At 48.6% G+C, this 15069-nt stretch overlaps 1 long non-coding RNA gene across 1 annotated transcript; it reads left to right on the forward strand.

Moving 5' to 3' along the window:
• The first annotated feature begins 6611 nt into the window (after positions 1 to 6611).
• On the forward strand, positions 6612 to 7210 carry LOC126025624 (uncharacterized). The gene is made up of 2 exons (XR_007501489.1): positions 6612 to 6657; positions 6776 to 7210. It is a non-coding gene; the product is annotated as an uncharacterized LOC126025624 (long non-coding RNA).
• The last annotated feature ends 7859 nt before the right edge of the window (positions 7211 to 15069 follow it).

Raw genomic sequence — 15069 nt, forward strand, 5'->3', positions numbered from 1 at the left:
GCAAGACAAACGCCACTGTGCTATCTCTCCGGTCCTGCCACTTTATTTTTCTTCCCTTCTTTTTCATTTTTTGGGGGGTCACACTTGGCAGTGCTCAGGGGTTACTCCTGGCTCTGCACTCAGAAATCACCCCTGGCAGGCTTGGGGGACCTTATGGAATGCTGGGAATCGAACCATGTCTCCTGGGTTGGCCAAGTGCAAGGCAAACGCCCAAGCACTGTGCTATCTCTCTGGCACTTTTCCTGCCACTTTCATCTCACCCCCATAAGGTTCGGAATCATGTTTGGCCGAATGTCAGGGCACCCGGGAACCCACTTTGCAAGGAAGGGGTCATGGTGTCTCAGGTGGGTACCCAGCCTTTGGGCACCGCCTGGGACCAGTGAGCAGCTGAGTTCTTCCCAGGGACTTGTGTCTACACCGCTGCTCCCTGCTTCTTGGATGCTCTGGGCTTTTTCAGATCTTCTTGGGGTTGGGGTGCTGAACTGGCTGCAGCAGCACATGTTGCCTGCTGCAACTTTGCTGCTCTTTCCACTTTGGTTTTAGGGTCACACCCAGAGGCGCTTAGGAATCACTCCTCCCAGGGGACTATATGGAACGCAGGGGATCAAACCAGGGTTGGCTGCATGCAAGGCAAAACCACTCCACACTGGTATTGCTCTGCACTCTGGACTGGACTTTCTACCTGCCCCTTAGCACTGTTCTTCAAGGACGAGCCCAGAGCCTTCTTTGTCCATGTGACATGCATGATGGGATCGGGTCCCCAAACCCCACACAGCTCGTTCTGTGTCTCTCCCAAGTGTGTGCTCTCATGCCCCTGGTGCTCAGGCAATGTGCGGGAGACTCAGCCTTTAAGACTGTATCCTCTGTTGAGGAAAATGAAGTCATGACGTGCGCTTAGACATGGATGAAGATGGTGAGGATCATGCTGAATAAAATGAGTCAGAGGGAGAATGACAACACCCATTTGTGTGATATTAAAAAATGATAGCATGGTAATATTATACAGAGATAAAAGAGATGAGGCCCAGGAGGACCAATTCAGAGAAGGAAGCTTGTCGCAAAGAGTGGGGGATGCAGTGAGGGCAGAGCAGGGAGCACTGTGACAATGAGAGTTGGGAATGATCACTCTGGACAAGAACTGGTTGCTGAAAGGAGATAAAGTAAGAGGCATGGTACCCCTTCAGTAATAATATTGCAAACCACAGTGTCTAAAAGAAAGAGGGGCACAGCGGCGTTTGCCTTGCAAACAGCCGATCCAGGACCAAAGGTGGTTGGTTCGAATCCCGGTGTCCCATATGGTCCCCCGTGCCTGCCAGGAGCTATTTCTGAGCAGACAGCCAGGAGTAACCCCTGAGCACCGCTGGTGTGGCCCAAAAACCAAAAAAAAAAGAAAAAAGAAAAAAAAAAGAAAGAGGGAGAGAGAGAGAGAGAGGGAGAGAGAGAGAGAAAGAGAGAGAGAGGGAGAGAGAGGGAGAGAGAGAGGATATCTGCCATAGAGGTATGTGACAAGGAGGATGGAAACTGGGGGTCGTTAGTGACGGGACATGTGCCCTGGTGAAGGGTGTGGGGCATTTTATGACTGAAACTCAATCATGAACACTTTAGTAACTGTTCACACAGTGATTTGATCAAAGCATTTATTTATAGAGAAAGGAAAAAAGAATGCAGCCTGCCCTGCAAGGGACATTTCCGGAAAGAGCCTTTTATTTTTTATCAGAGAACCCATCTCAAGGGAGGCAGGCATTCTGGGACAGTTTGGTCACGCACACAGACCTGCTTGTCGTGAATCCCCCTCCTTCCTCCCAGGACACCCGGCCCTCATTCTTCTTCCTTTATCAGGAGGTGACCAACCCCCAACTGTTTCCCTCCCACCCCGCCCCACACAAGCTAGCATGGGCAGCTGGAGGAATTCTTCATCTGCCTTGAATGAAATGTGCTCTTGGCTTCCTCTTGCAAATGGGTCTTAACCCAGAGGGCTGGGGGACAGTCCAAGACCCTGAGAGTTGGGGGAGCCTAAGGTCCCATCAGAGGCCCAACCTGCGCCTTCCCTGTGGCCTGCACCCAGACTGGCTTGTTTTAAGCTGGTGGCAAAACATGACCCATGTATGAAAGTGCTTCTGAGTCAAGATATTTTTTCTTCTTCTTCTTCTTCTTCTTCTTCTTCTTCTTCTTCTTCTTCTTCTTCTTCTTCTTCTTCTTCTTCTTCTTCTTCTTCTTCTTCTTCTTCTTCTTCTTTTTTTTTTTTTTTTTGATTTTTGGGGCTCAGGGTTTTTTCCTCTCTGCTTCAGGAATCACACCTGGCAGGTTTGGGGATCCTATGGGATACTGGGGATCAAATCCAGGTCAGCTGCTTACAAGACCAATGCCTTTCCTGCTGCTGTGCTAATGCTCCAGGCCTACAACTTGGTTTTTTAGCACCGGGCTTGTGTTTCTTTGTTGAGTATGGAACAAACTCCAGAACAGAGGTTCAGTGAAAATGGGCAGGTTCTATCTATCTATCTATCTATCTATCTATCTATCTATCTATCTATCTATCTATCTATCTATCTATCTATCTATCTATCTATCATCTACCTATCATCTATCTATCTATCTATCTATCTATCTATCTATCTATCTATCTATCTATCTATCTATCTATCATCTACCTACCTACCTACCTATCTATCTATCTATCTATCTATCTATCTATCTATCTATCTATCTATCTATCTATCTATCTATCTACCACTAATATTCAGTAAAACCTCAATTCTGGTCTTACCTGTTACTTTGCGTGCTTGCTCTCCCAGTATGCAACAGTTGGAGGCTGTGGGTTTGAGCTGTGTGTGGGTTAAATGCTTTTTGGCCATGAGCTCAATGTGTGGGCTTAGTGTTGAGAGGTCAGTGAGGGGCAAGAAAAACCGGATTGAAACTGGAGTCATTTCAGGAGTCTCCTGAGGAGCTCTGAGGGTGTCCCGGCTTCTTAGTCCCTAAAGAGTGCTGTGTGTGTGGCAGCCCTGCTGAGCCAGCCCCGGGATGTGCTTTCTCGGAGGGTGGGAGGACAGAGATGAGAGAGGACGGAGACCCGGAGGTGGGTGCCAGGGTGGGTGGGCTCTGAAACTCGCTTGGTGCCAGGACATCACCTAGATGCCTGATGGATTTGAGAGTCACCTAGAGGCCTGATGAATTTGAAAGTCTCTTTCTTCTTATATCCTAGTGGGCCAGAGGAAGAACAGCATCCCTGCCCAGCCCAGAAGCTGGAGTGCTGATGATAGGTGCCAGGCACTCTTCAGAGCAGTTTCCTCTGGGAGTCCATCCGTGGACAGGCTTTCGGAGCAGATCATTGCATTGCACAGAGGAAGGTGAGTCAGTGTCTGTCACAGACTTACATGCCTAGCCCTTAGCTTCGTTGATAGCTTTCTGCTTTCATTTCTTTCTTTCTCTTTCTTTCTTTCTTCTTTCTTTCTTTCTTTCTTTCTTTCTTCTTTCTTTCTTTCTTTCTTCTTTTCTTTCTCTTTCTTTCTTTCTTTCTTTCTTTCTTTCTTTCTTTCTTTCTTTTCTTTCTTTCTTTCTTTCTTTCTCTTTCTTCTTTCTTTCTTTCTTTCTTTCTTTCTTTCTTCTTTCTTTTCTCTCTCTCTCTCTTCTTTCTTTCTTCCTCCCTCCTTCCTTCCTTTTTCTTTCTTTCTTTCTTTATCTCCTTCTTTATTTCTTTCTTCTTTCTCTCTCTCTCTTTCTTTCTTTCTTTCTCTATGTTTCTTTCTTTCTTTCTTTCTTCTTCCTTTCTTTTCTTTCTTTCTTTCTTTCTTTCTTTTCTTTCTTTCTTTCGGTTTTTGGGCCACTCCCGGCGTTGCTCAGGGGTTACTCCTGGCTGTCTGCTCAGAAATAGCTCCTGGCAGACACGGGGGACCATATGGAACACCGGGATTCGAACCAACCACCTTAGGTCCTGGATCGGCTGCTTGCAAGGCAAGCACTGCTGTGCTATCTCTCCGGGCCCTCTTTCTTTCTTCCTTCCTTCCTTCCTTCCTTCCTTCCTTCCTTCCTTCCTTCCTTCCTTCCTTCCTTCCTTCCTTCCTTCCTTCCTTCCTTCCTTCCTTCCTTCCTTCCTTCCTTCCTTCCTTCCTTCCTTCCTTCCTTCCTTCCTTCCTTCCTTCCTTCCTTCCTTCCTTCCTTCCTTCCTTTCCTCATTCCTTACTCCCTCCCCTCTTTACTTTCCTCCCTCCCTCCCTTCCTTTCGTCCTTCCTCCCTAACTTTCCTTCCTTCCCAACTTTCCTTTCTTTCTCCTTCCCTTCCTCCATTTGCTCTTATTTCTTTCAGGGACAAATTTGCATTTGTGGTGGGAAGAACAGAAATGAAACGTTCTGATATTTAGAACCTTGTGGAACACAGGGGTGCAGCCTTCTGGGTCCACAGCAGAACTCCAGCAGGAGTTAGAGGTAGGGAGCCTGGTGAGAGACCCCAGAGTCAGTCATTGCCGGGAGACATCTCTGGGAAGGGTCAGATGTCCGAGAGGCCAGGCCCAGTGCCCTGCTTCCCTCTCTTCAGAAAGAGGCTGCCTCTGATGATGCCACGGGCATCAGAGTTTCTGTTCCAGTCTGCTAAGCCTCCTCTCTTCCCTCCTGAGCAAAAGCAGACCCAGGCCTTGCCGCTTGGGGCCTGTCTAGATCTTGGCTTTGCTTGTGTTTCAAGCTCTGGAGCCCAACAGGTGGTGCTCAGGGCTCCTGTCTGTTTGGTCTCAGATGAGCTGGCGTCGGCCGCATGCAGGGCCTGTGCCATGACCCCCCATCTTGTCTCTGCAGCCCTCCTGAGATCTGACCCCTGGTGCCTTTGCCTCTTTCCAGATGCCATACCTGAAGCTGAGGCTGCTGTACCTGGGCCTGGTGGTGCTGGGCGTCCTCTGTGTGTATTTCAGCACAGACAGCCTGAGTCTGTTCCGAGAGGAGCCTTTTATCTTCAGGAAGGACAGCGGCAAGTTCCTCCAGCTCCCGGACATCAACTGTGGACAGAACCCGCCCTTCCTGGTGCTGCTGGTCACCTCGTCCCAGGACCAGGCCTCCACCCGCACCATTATCCGGAACACTTGGGGGGGCACCAGGACGGTCCAGGGGAGGCAGGTGAGAGCCTTCTTCCTCCTGGGCAGGACCCCGACTCAGGACATGCAGGCCAGAGTGGCCGAGGAGAGCCCGGCAACACGGGGACATCCTCCAGAAGGACTTCGTGGATGTCTACGCCAACCTGACCCTGAAGACCATGATGGGCATGGAGTGGGTGCAGCACTTCTGCCCCGAGGCCTCGTTCGTCATGAAGACAGACTCGGACATGTTCATCAACGTGCCCTACCTGGTGGAGCTGCTGCTGAGGAGGAACAGGACCAGAAGGTTCTTCACGGGCTTCCTGAAGATGAACGAGCTCCCCATCCGGGCCAAGTACAGCAAGTGGTTCATCAGTAGGCACGAGTACCCGGGCGACAGGTACCCCCCTTTCTGCTCGGGCACCGGCTACGTGTTTTCCAGTGATGTGGCGGGGCTGGTGTTCAACGTGTCTGAGATCGTCCCCTTTATCAAGCTGGAGGACGTGTTTGTGGGTCTGTGCCTGCAGCAGGTGGGCATCGTGCCCGAGGCCCTCCACTCCGAGCAGACCTTCTTCCCCGAGGGGCTCTCCTTCTCCACCTGCCGCTTCCGCAGGCTCGTGGCCTGCCACCACGTCAAGCCACAAAATATACTCAAGTACTGGAAAGCTCTGGAAAGTTCCCGGGGAGAAGACTGTCCTTCAACCTGAGCTCAGCCCTCCCGCTGTGTTGGACACTGCACAGGCTCCTCAAACATAATGGTTTGGGGGTGATAAGGGAAGTCTGGATGGCAGTGTGTGGGAACCTCCCCAGGGGGTGGGGAAGTAGGAGGAATGGGGAGAAGGGACAGGGGTGCCCTCTATGAGGGGGGTGACCATCTTTGGGAACTGGGATGTGAGCCCTCTGTGAATTCTCACCATGCCCCCTTAGCACCCATCAAATCATCCTTAGTGTTGGGGGATCCTGTCCTTCTTTCATTCCAAGGTATAGCCACAGGAGCAGGCTGTCAGTCTTACTTCCCCCTGGGGAATCGATAGCTTTAGAGGCCTCAGAGTCTGTCCGGAAGCCTGATACTCACACCCTTGGGTTCCTCTCTGGGGTCCCCTCCTAGCCAGCTCCTCAATGTGTGCTTTTTATCAGGCCTTAGCAGCACCCCACCTCCCTTAGCCATGAGGGTGCATGTCCTGGATCCTGTGTCATTATGGAAAGCATGAGGTCATCCATGCTCCCAGAGCACCTTCAGAGTTTATCCTCACCCTCAAGATCACCCGTAGAACGCCCCCTGCACGACTGTCAGTCAGAGCTAAGACAGAGCCGACTCTGTGAACTCATGAATTCGGCTTAGAATCTTCACAAATATTGCATGTTGCTACTCTGGGGCCCTCCTGCTTGCCCCGAGAACAAGGCTGCTCTTTGCTTTCCAGGTGGGACTTGGTGGTATGAAGGAGAGTCTATAAAGAAGGTCTGGGGCTCTCCCAGGAATTCAAGTGGGTACAATGGGAAGACATTACCAGGGACGTCCTTGGGTTCTGAGCACGGAATTAAGCCAAGAGGAGCTAGTGGTGGAGGTGATGGAGTTTTGATGGTGGAGATCGTGATGGTGGAGGTGGTGCCGGTGGAGATTTTGTGATGGTGGCAGAGATGGTAATGGTGGAGGTGATGGAGTAGTGGTGGTGGTTGAGGTGGTGATGGTGGTTGAGGTTATGGAGGAGGTGGTGGTGGAGGCCTCCCTGGGGGTACCCCTGAGTCAGACTCCAACCCCTCTTTGAATTTCTCTGTTGACCTCAGACCAGCGACACTGTGTGGTGCCATGACAAGCCTGAGCCTTCCCTAGGATTGGGTTCCTTTGTAGGATCCCAAGTGACACCCACGCCAGACATTTCTCCTGGGGTCTTTACCTACTAAGCCCCAGACTCTGGGGGGCATTCTAGAGGGTCAAGCGATGCCCTAGGAGGGCTGAACCAGATACCCACCTGTCCCGCCATGTCTAGTTCCTCTAGCTGTGTGCTTTCCACGCCTGTTGGATTAACTGGGTGAAATCTTACTTAGTATACCCTTGTTATTCATTGGTTGGAAACACCTTTCAATGGAGCACCTTGGATTGGTGTTGAGACCACTTGTTCTCTACGCCAGGATGTAGTTTGGTTCTTTCTAATAAAAGTCTCGGGTCTCAGGAAAACGCTCTTTTGCATTTCTGGCTTTTCCCACTGAGCTACCTGCTTCTTAAAAGTGAAAAGCTTCCACATTTGAATTCCTGAACCCATTTCACTTTCTTCAGTGTGTGTGGATTATATCCTGCATCGACATTTACTTCTAGACCAGCGTCTCTTCAATGTCCTGGTGTTGGAGCATGAGGCTGCCATCACACATCCTGGTCTCTGTCTCAGCTCAGTCCTTGGGAACCATAGAAATGGGAAGTAGCCTGGGTCAGCATGGATCTCAGAACCTGGCTAAGAACCATCAGACCCTTCCCTGTTGATGTTTGAGATCAAGGCTCCAGGCCTGGCCCCCCAACAGAGACAGGTGTTTGGTGAGAGGAACCCCTAAAAGGCGCTCTGTGTCCATCCTGCAGGGGACATGCTAGCCCCTTCTGCCTGCTTCTCTGAGCTCCAGCTCACTCGCCATGAAGGCCTTTGCGGGTTTTTGTTTGTTTTGGGGCCACACCCAGTGGTGCTCGAGGGTTACTCCTGGATCTGTGCTCAGCAATCACTTCTGGAAGGTTCGGGCCTTGTCTTTTACCTCCTGGCCTGTGCACGCGTCTCAACACCGCATCCACCCAAGTGTCTCCAAGAACCCCTCAACTCCCTTGGCATTTTCCTCCTTCCTGTCCCCATAGGTAACACTACTCTGTGTCTGCCTTCTGTTGGCTGAGCTCTCTCCGTCCCGTTCCCTCTGGATCTGTCCATGTAGCAGCAGATGACATACTTCTATCTTTTCTTGGACAGACAGACCAGTGTTCTGCTGAGTAGATGTACCGGAGTTTCTTTATCCGCTCACCCATTCTCAGAGATTTTGACTATTATATCTAATGCTGCACTGGGCACAGAGGTGTGACTGTCTTTTCTGAGTTGTTTGGGTCATTGGGGTGGATGCCAAGAAGTAGAATTACTGGGTTATGTGGAAGCTCAATTCTGAGTTTTCTGAAAAGGCTCCACATGGTTTCCCAAAGAGGTTTAGTTTTTTTATTTTTAAGTGAAGCAAGATGTTTGTTGTTTGTTTGTTTTGTTTGTTTTTGTTTTTAGGTCACAGCTGGCAGTGCTCAGGGGTTACTTTTGACTCTCTGCTCAGGGGACCTTATGGGATGTTGGGGATTGAACTCAGGTCAGCCACTTGCAAGTCAAATGCCCTCCTGCTGTGTTATCATTCCAGCCCTGAAATGGATTTTTTGTTTGTTTGTTTTGTTTTTGGGTCATACCTGGCAGCGTCATGGGTTACTCCTGGCTCTATGCTCAGAAATTGCTCCTGGCAGGCTCGGGGGACCATATAGAATGCCGGATTCGAACCATTGTCCTTCTGCATGCAAGGCAAATGCACCACCTCCATGCTATCTCCTCCGACCCCCTGGAATGATTTTGAAAGTCAATATAGATAATTTTCATGTCACTTTTTTTCTGAGTCCCCTTTGACTTTGGTGCAAAAAACAAAGTAAAATAAGTTTATTGCAGCTGTTTTGGCTTTCATTCTAAATAATTGATTAAATTCTTTTTTCTTTTTTCTTTCTTTCTTTCTTTCTTTCTTTCTTTCTTTCTTTCTTTTTTCTTTCTTTCTTTCTTTCTTTTTTCTTTCTTTCTTTCTTTCTTTTTCTTTCTTTTTCTTTCTTTCTTTCTTTCTTTCTTTCTTTCTTTCTTTCTTTTTTCTTTCTTTCTTTCTTTTCTTTCTTTCTTTCTTCTTTCTTCTTTCTTTCTTTCTTTCTTTCTTTCTTTCTTTCTTTCTTTCTTTCTTTCTTTCTTTCTTTCTTTCTTTCTTTCTTTCTTTCTTTCTTTCTTTCTTTCTTTCTTTCTTTCTTTCTTTCTTTCTTTCTTTCTTTCTTTCTTTCTTTCTTTCTTTCCTTTTCTTTTCTTTTTTTGATTTTTGGGTCACACCCAGCAGTGCTCAGGATTTACCCCTGGCTCTAGGCTTAGAAATCACTCCTGGCAGGCTCGGGGGACCATATGGGATGCCAGGATTCGAACCACCATCCTTCTGCATGCAAGGCAAACGCACCACCTCCATACTATCTCTCCGACCCTTGGAATGGATTTTGAAAGTCAATATAGATAATTTTCATGTCATTTTTTTTCTGAGTCCCTTTGACTTTGGTCCAAAAATGAAGTAAAATAAGTTTATGCAGCTGTTTTGGCTTTTATTCTAAATAATTGGTTAAAATTCATCCTTCCTTCCTTCCTTCCTTCCTTCCTTCCTTCCTTCCTTCCTTCCTTCCTTCCTTCCTTCCTTCCTTACTTCCTTCCTTCCTTCCTTAATTCATTCCTTCATTCCTTCCTACCATCCTTCTTTTCTTTTTTTTTTTGCTTTTTGGGTCACACCCGGCAGCACTCAGGATTTACCCCTGGCTCTAGGCTTAGAAATCACTCCTGGCAGGCTCGGGGGACATTTTAGGATGCCAGGATTCGAACCACCGTCCTTCTGCATGCGAGGCAGAAGCCCTACCTCCGTGTTATCTCTCCGGCCCCTAAAATTCTTTCTTAAGCTTTAGCCTTCAGCTAATAAATATAAATATTCTATTTAAAGAGGCGGCATAGGGCCAGGAGTGATGCTTCAGCTCAGAGCCAGGAGTAAGCTCTGAGCATCGCTGGGTGTGGCCAGAAAGTCTATTTTAATCTGAGTCCATGCCAGAACTTGAAAGGCCTTTCACAAGTTTGTAGTTAGTATAAGACTGGAGAGAGCTCAAAGGGCTGAAGCACTCCTGCTTTGGGTGCAGGAGTCCTGGGTTTGACCCTCAGACAAGTTTCTCAAACATTGGCTGGGGTAACTGACCCTGAGACAAAGCAAGGAGTGTTTTGGAATCCTGGGTCAGCAAAACTTACACGTTCCTAGTCACAATTCCTCAGTTAACATATTAAAAAGAAGGATCTCCAGGCTGACCTGTGGTTTCTCTGGGTCCAGGGCTAAGTATGTCACGTGCCAGATGCATCCTGTTCTTCTACCTCCAAATTCTGATGCTGTGACTTTGAGCTTTCTAAACCCTCTTATGGTCCATCTTAAAAGACGCTGGTTTAAAGATGCTATTAAGGAAAAAGAGTCTTCTTGTCTCAGCAGTGATTTATCTTGCTTGTTTTTGTTTGGGGCCACACCCTGTGATGCTCAGGGCTTATTCCTGGCTCTGCTCAGGATTTACTTCTAACAGGGATTTTGGAGCCCTATGGGGGTGCTGGTGATCAAAACCAGGTTGTTCAAATAGTTCCTCTCTGGCCCCTCAGCCATGATTTCTTTCCTTTCCGGTTATAATTATTTTTTAGTCTGGAAGTGTGATTTATAAACATGCCCATAATTTCACAATTTACCGTTTACAAAGGTGTCCATAATCTGTGTTTTATTTTAAGATAAAAGACTTTATTGAGAATAGCATCCAATATAAACATAGATTATTTAAGTTAGTTACTGCCACTTGAAGAGTTTTGTTAAAACATTTTTTAATTCAAATTTTGATTTTTACGAAGTTATTCATAGTTGGTTTAGACGTACAATGTTTTGACACCAATCCCACCTCTAGAGTCAAGTTCCACCAATATGCCCAGAGTCTGTCTCGTGCCACCTCTATTAATCCTGTCCCAGCCTGTCATCCTACTAGGCAACTTTTTAAGTTTGGTTACTAAAGTTTTGGTCTCATGATTTCATTGTTGCTGACTCTGTGGCTTAAGGGGGAGGGGTTTAGTTCTGTTCTTTCTTCACACCACCCATGCACTTGAGTCCCCTTGGTCCCTGCCCCCATTGTTTTGCATCTGTTTTGGGGCACGATGTTCTAACACCCATCTACTTCCCTCCACCTTTTTCCCTGGGTTCCCTCCTCATCCCAGCATGTGGGTGTCGGGGTTATTGTGGTTTGGATTCCCTGCTTAGAGAATTGAAACAGGAGAGAAATGAGGTGGGGAGTGAGAAGAGGCAGAGGGGAGGACTCAGGAATAGTTGGGGGACTTAGCCACATTTGGGGTGCAGAGGGATGGCATATGTTTGCAGCCACCTCTTACCCATTGAATAGTCTCAACTTCAGCATCAGTGAACTGTCTACAACTTGGGCTGTGACCAACGGGACCAGGGAGCCCTTTCTTTTTGGTCCCTTCCCTGCAGAAGTCAGAAGCATTATATACTTGACCTTGGCCTTCCCTTTGGATCTTCCATGTCAACAACCTTTTCTTTTCTTTTGGATTTTAGGCCACTTATGGTGGCACTCAGGGTTACTCCTGGCTTTACACTCAGAAATCGCTCCTGGCAGGCTCAGGGGACCATATGGGATGCCAGGGATCAAATCCAGGTCTGTCCCAGGTCTGCCACATGCAAGGCAAATGCCCTACTGCTGTGCTATCACTCTGGCTCCTTTTCTTTTGGTTTTAGGCCACACATTACTGCACTCAGGGGTTAATCCTGGCCCTACACTCAGAAATCACTCCTGGCAGGCCCAGGGGACCATAATGGGATGCTGGAGGTGTGTGTGTGTGTGTGTGTGTGTGTGTGTGTGTGTGTGTGTGTGTATATAAGAAATTGAACCCAGGTCAGCCGCATGCAAGGCAAACACCCTCCCAACTGTGCACTACAACCTTTCTTGAGCCGAAGTGCTAATGGGTAAAAAGCACTGGCTAATGTGGCTTAGCTTTCCTTTAACATTCTCACTGAAGTGAAATTTGGAGCTGAGTTCTGGCGGAAGTTGCAGGCTCTGCCTCTGCAGGACTTATGAGTGTGGAAGCAAACTTGACACAGGAAAGAATCCACACAGGCTAGGTAGATCAAACAGGCTCAGGAGCTTCCACCACAAGTTTGCTCACTGCCAGCAGGCCAAGGGTACCGGCGGGCAGACAGGCAAACTGTGGACCCAAACCAGGAGTCTCTCTGCCCTGAGGTCTTTATTGGGAAGAGGAGGAGCACCCCCATGGGTGGAGTACATATAGGGGCAAAGGCCAATCCAGAGTGCTTCCCGCCCAGTGACAAGCACATGCAAAGAATTATCCTGAATAAAGTATAAACCTCTTACTCCAACAATTGTCCCTGTGTTTATTTGCATCCTACAAAAGACCAGGTGCCCTACCCCAGGAAAACTGATGATCTGTCTTCAGCCATGCAAATATTTGAGTTCCAACGACCCCAGAGGATCTATCTGCTATGGTAACATCCTGTGGGCACCCTAGAGATTGTGTCTACACAATGGATGTTGTCGGTGACCATTTCTGCAAGCTCAGGGCCCAGACCCCTTTCTCTGCTCTGGGTTGGGCACAGTGGCTACTCTGCAGTGGGGCAAAACTAGCTGATTCTTCTCCAGCTACCCCCCTCCCCTACGGTCCCATGAAGAAAGGAAAGTCAAGACATGGAATTAGTTAGGACAGAAACTCTCTTTATTGGAGTTAACTGGGTGCTGGGTGCTGAACAGCCAGGGCAAAGGTGATTTGGGGCAAGGTTCAATGGGAAAAGGAAGGCCTTACTCTCAGGGCCTGGCGGCTCTTTAAGGAGGACAGACTGGATCACCTCATCTCATTAGCCCCATGGCTCATCCCTGGCATTGGGGCCAAGAGCACAGACTCTGGGTTTGAGCCCTTATTCTGCTGCTTGCTCGTCATCTGTCTGGCTCTTACTTCACCAGACCTCTGCATTGTGCACTCCTTTATTCAGGAATAGGAATAGACCCCTCATACTCGAGTGGGGCCATTGACATCAAGTGTCCATATGCTGCTGGCACTTGGGATAGGCTGAACTCATAACTTACTGTTTTGAGTTCTTCCCAGTTAGTTCTGGGGCAGGGAAGGATCTGCTCAGTTATCTTCCAAAGTATCACTGGTTGGTGGGATCTGTCAATTCATTCAGCCATTGAGAGTCTACTTCCATCCTCCTGACGTGTTTGGGACCGGGTATGTTCCCCTAAGTTGATGGCTGGGAAAGAACAGGTCTCAGGCTGATGACCAGAAGACACTTTATTTCATTCCAACAAAGCTCTTATAGGCTAAGAGGAACTGGTATATGTGAAAGGTGGCATAGCCAGAGACATAGAAGTGTAGTGAGGTGCCAGAGAGAAGATACACTTGGGGCTTAGGAGTGTCTTGGGAGCAGCGAGTGGGCAATAAAAGTGGCTGATAGGTAATTTCTCCTTTAACCAGAGCTCTCTGTGAGGGAGGAGGGATGGTCTGGAGTCAAACGTGAGAGTAACCACTAATGGGGACGGCGCCTCATCCTTCCTTCCTTCCTTCCTTCCTTCCTTCCTTCCTTCCTTCCTTCCTTCCTTCCTTCCTTCCTTCCTTCCTTCCTTCCTTCCTTCCTTCCTTCCTTCCTTCCTTCCTTCCTTCCTTCCTTTCTTTTCTCTTTCTTTCTCTTTCTTTTCTTTCTTTTCTTTCTTCTCTCTTTCTTCTTCCTTCCTTCCTTCCTTCCTTCCTTCCTTCCTTCCTTCCTTCCTTCCTTCCTTCCTTCCTTCCTTCCTTCCTTCCTTCCTTCCTTCCTTCCTCCTCCCTCCCTCCCTCCCTCCCTTCCTTCTTTCCTTCCTTCCTTCCTTCCTTCCTTCCTTCCTTCCTTCCTTCCTTCCTTCCTTCATTCCTTCCTATTTTCTTCCTTCCATTCTACTTTTTTCTGTCTCCTTTCTTTTTTCTTTCTTTCTTTCTTTCTTCTTTCTTTCTTTCTTTCTTTCTTTCTTTTCTTTCTCTCTTTCTTTCTCTCTTCCTTCCTTCCTTCCTTCCTTCCTTCCTTCCTTCCTTCCGTCCGTCCTTCCTTCCTTCCTTCCTTCCTTCCTTCCGTCCTTCCGTCCTGGCTTTCTTGCTTTCTTTCTTTCTTTCTTTTCTTTCTCTCTTTCTTTCTCTCTTCCTTCCTTCCTTCCTTCCTTCCTTCCTTCCTTCCTTCCTTCCTTCCTTCCTTCCTTCCTTCCTTCCTCCCTCCCTCCCTCCCTCCCTCCCTCCCTCCCTTCCTTCTTTCCTTCCTTCCTTCCTTCCTTCCTTCCTTCCTTCCTTCCTTCCTTCCTTCCTTCCTTCCTTCCTTCCTCCCTCCTCCTCCCTCCCTCCCTCTTCCTTCCTTCCTTCTTCCTTCCTTCCTTCCTTCCTTCCTTCCTTCCTTCCTTCCTTCCTTCCTTCCTTCCTTCCTCTCTCCCTCCCTCCCTCCCTCCTCCCTCCCTCCTCCCTCCCTCCCTTCCTTCCTCCCTTCCTTCCTTCCTTCCTTCCTTCCTTCCTTCCTTCCTTCCTCCCTCCCTCCCTCCCTCCCTCCCTCCTCCCTCCCTCCTTCCTTCCTTCCTTCCTTCCTTCCTTCCTTCCTTCCTTCCTTCCTCCCTCCCTCCCTCCCTCCCTCCCTCCCTCCCTCCCCTCCCTCCCTCCCTCCCTTCCTTCCTTCCTTCCTTCCTTCCTTCCTTCCTTCCTTCCTTCCTTCCTTCCTTCCTTCCTTCCTTCCTTCCTTTTTGGGCCACACCCGTTTGACGCTCAGGGATTACTCCTGGCTATGCGCTCAGAAACCGCTCCTAGCTTGGGGGAACCATATGGGACGCCGGGGGATCGAACTGCGGTCCAGCCTATGCTAGCACTTGCAAGGCAGACAACTTACCTCTAGCGCCACCTTCCTGGCCCTGGTGCCTCATCTTTCAATTACATTCCCCACCTCTTGAGCAATGTCTCCAGAGCTTTTGCCTCGGGAGAATCCTCAGAGCAGTTGCCCTATGGGGTTCCATCTGCCAGGCAGTTGGGGAGCAGTGTCACAGGGAAATTCAACAGTGGGACACCTCTAGGGTCAGTGTTAGGAACCTGATGATGGATGAGAATATCTTCTGAGGATGGTAGACTGTTCTCCTGGAGGGCCAGGTTAGAAATAGGTGTTGGGAGAATGCAGGTGATCATCACTCTGGCCTGCA

Source organism: Suncus etruscus, chromosome 13, assembly GCF_024139225.1.
Source record: "Suncus etruscus isolate mSunEtr1 chromosome 13, mSunEtr1.pri.cur, whole genome shotgun sequence".
Lineage (NCBI taxonomy): Eukaryota > Metazoa > Chordata > Mammalia > Eulipotyphla > Soricidae > Suncus > Suncus etruscus.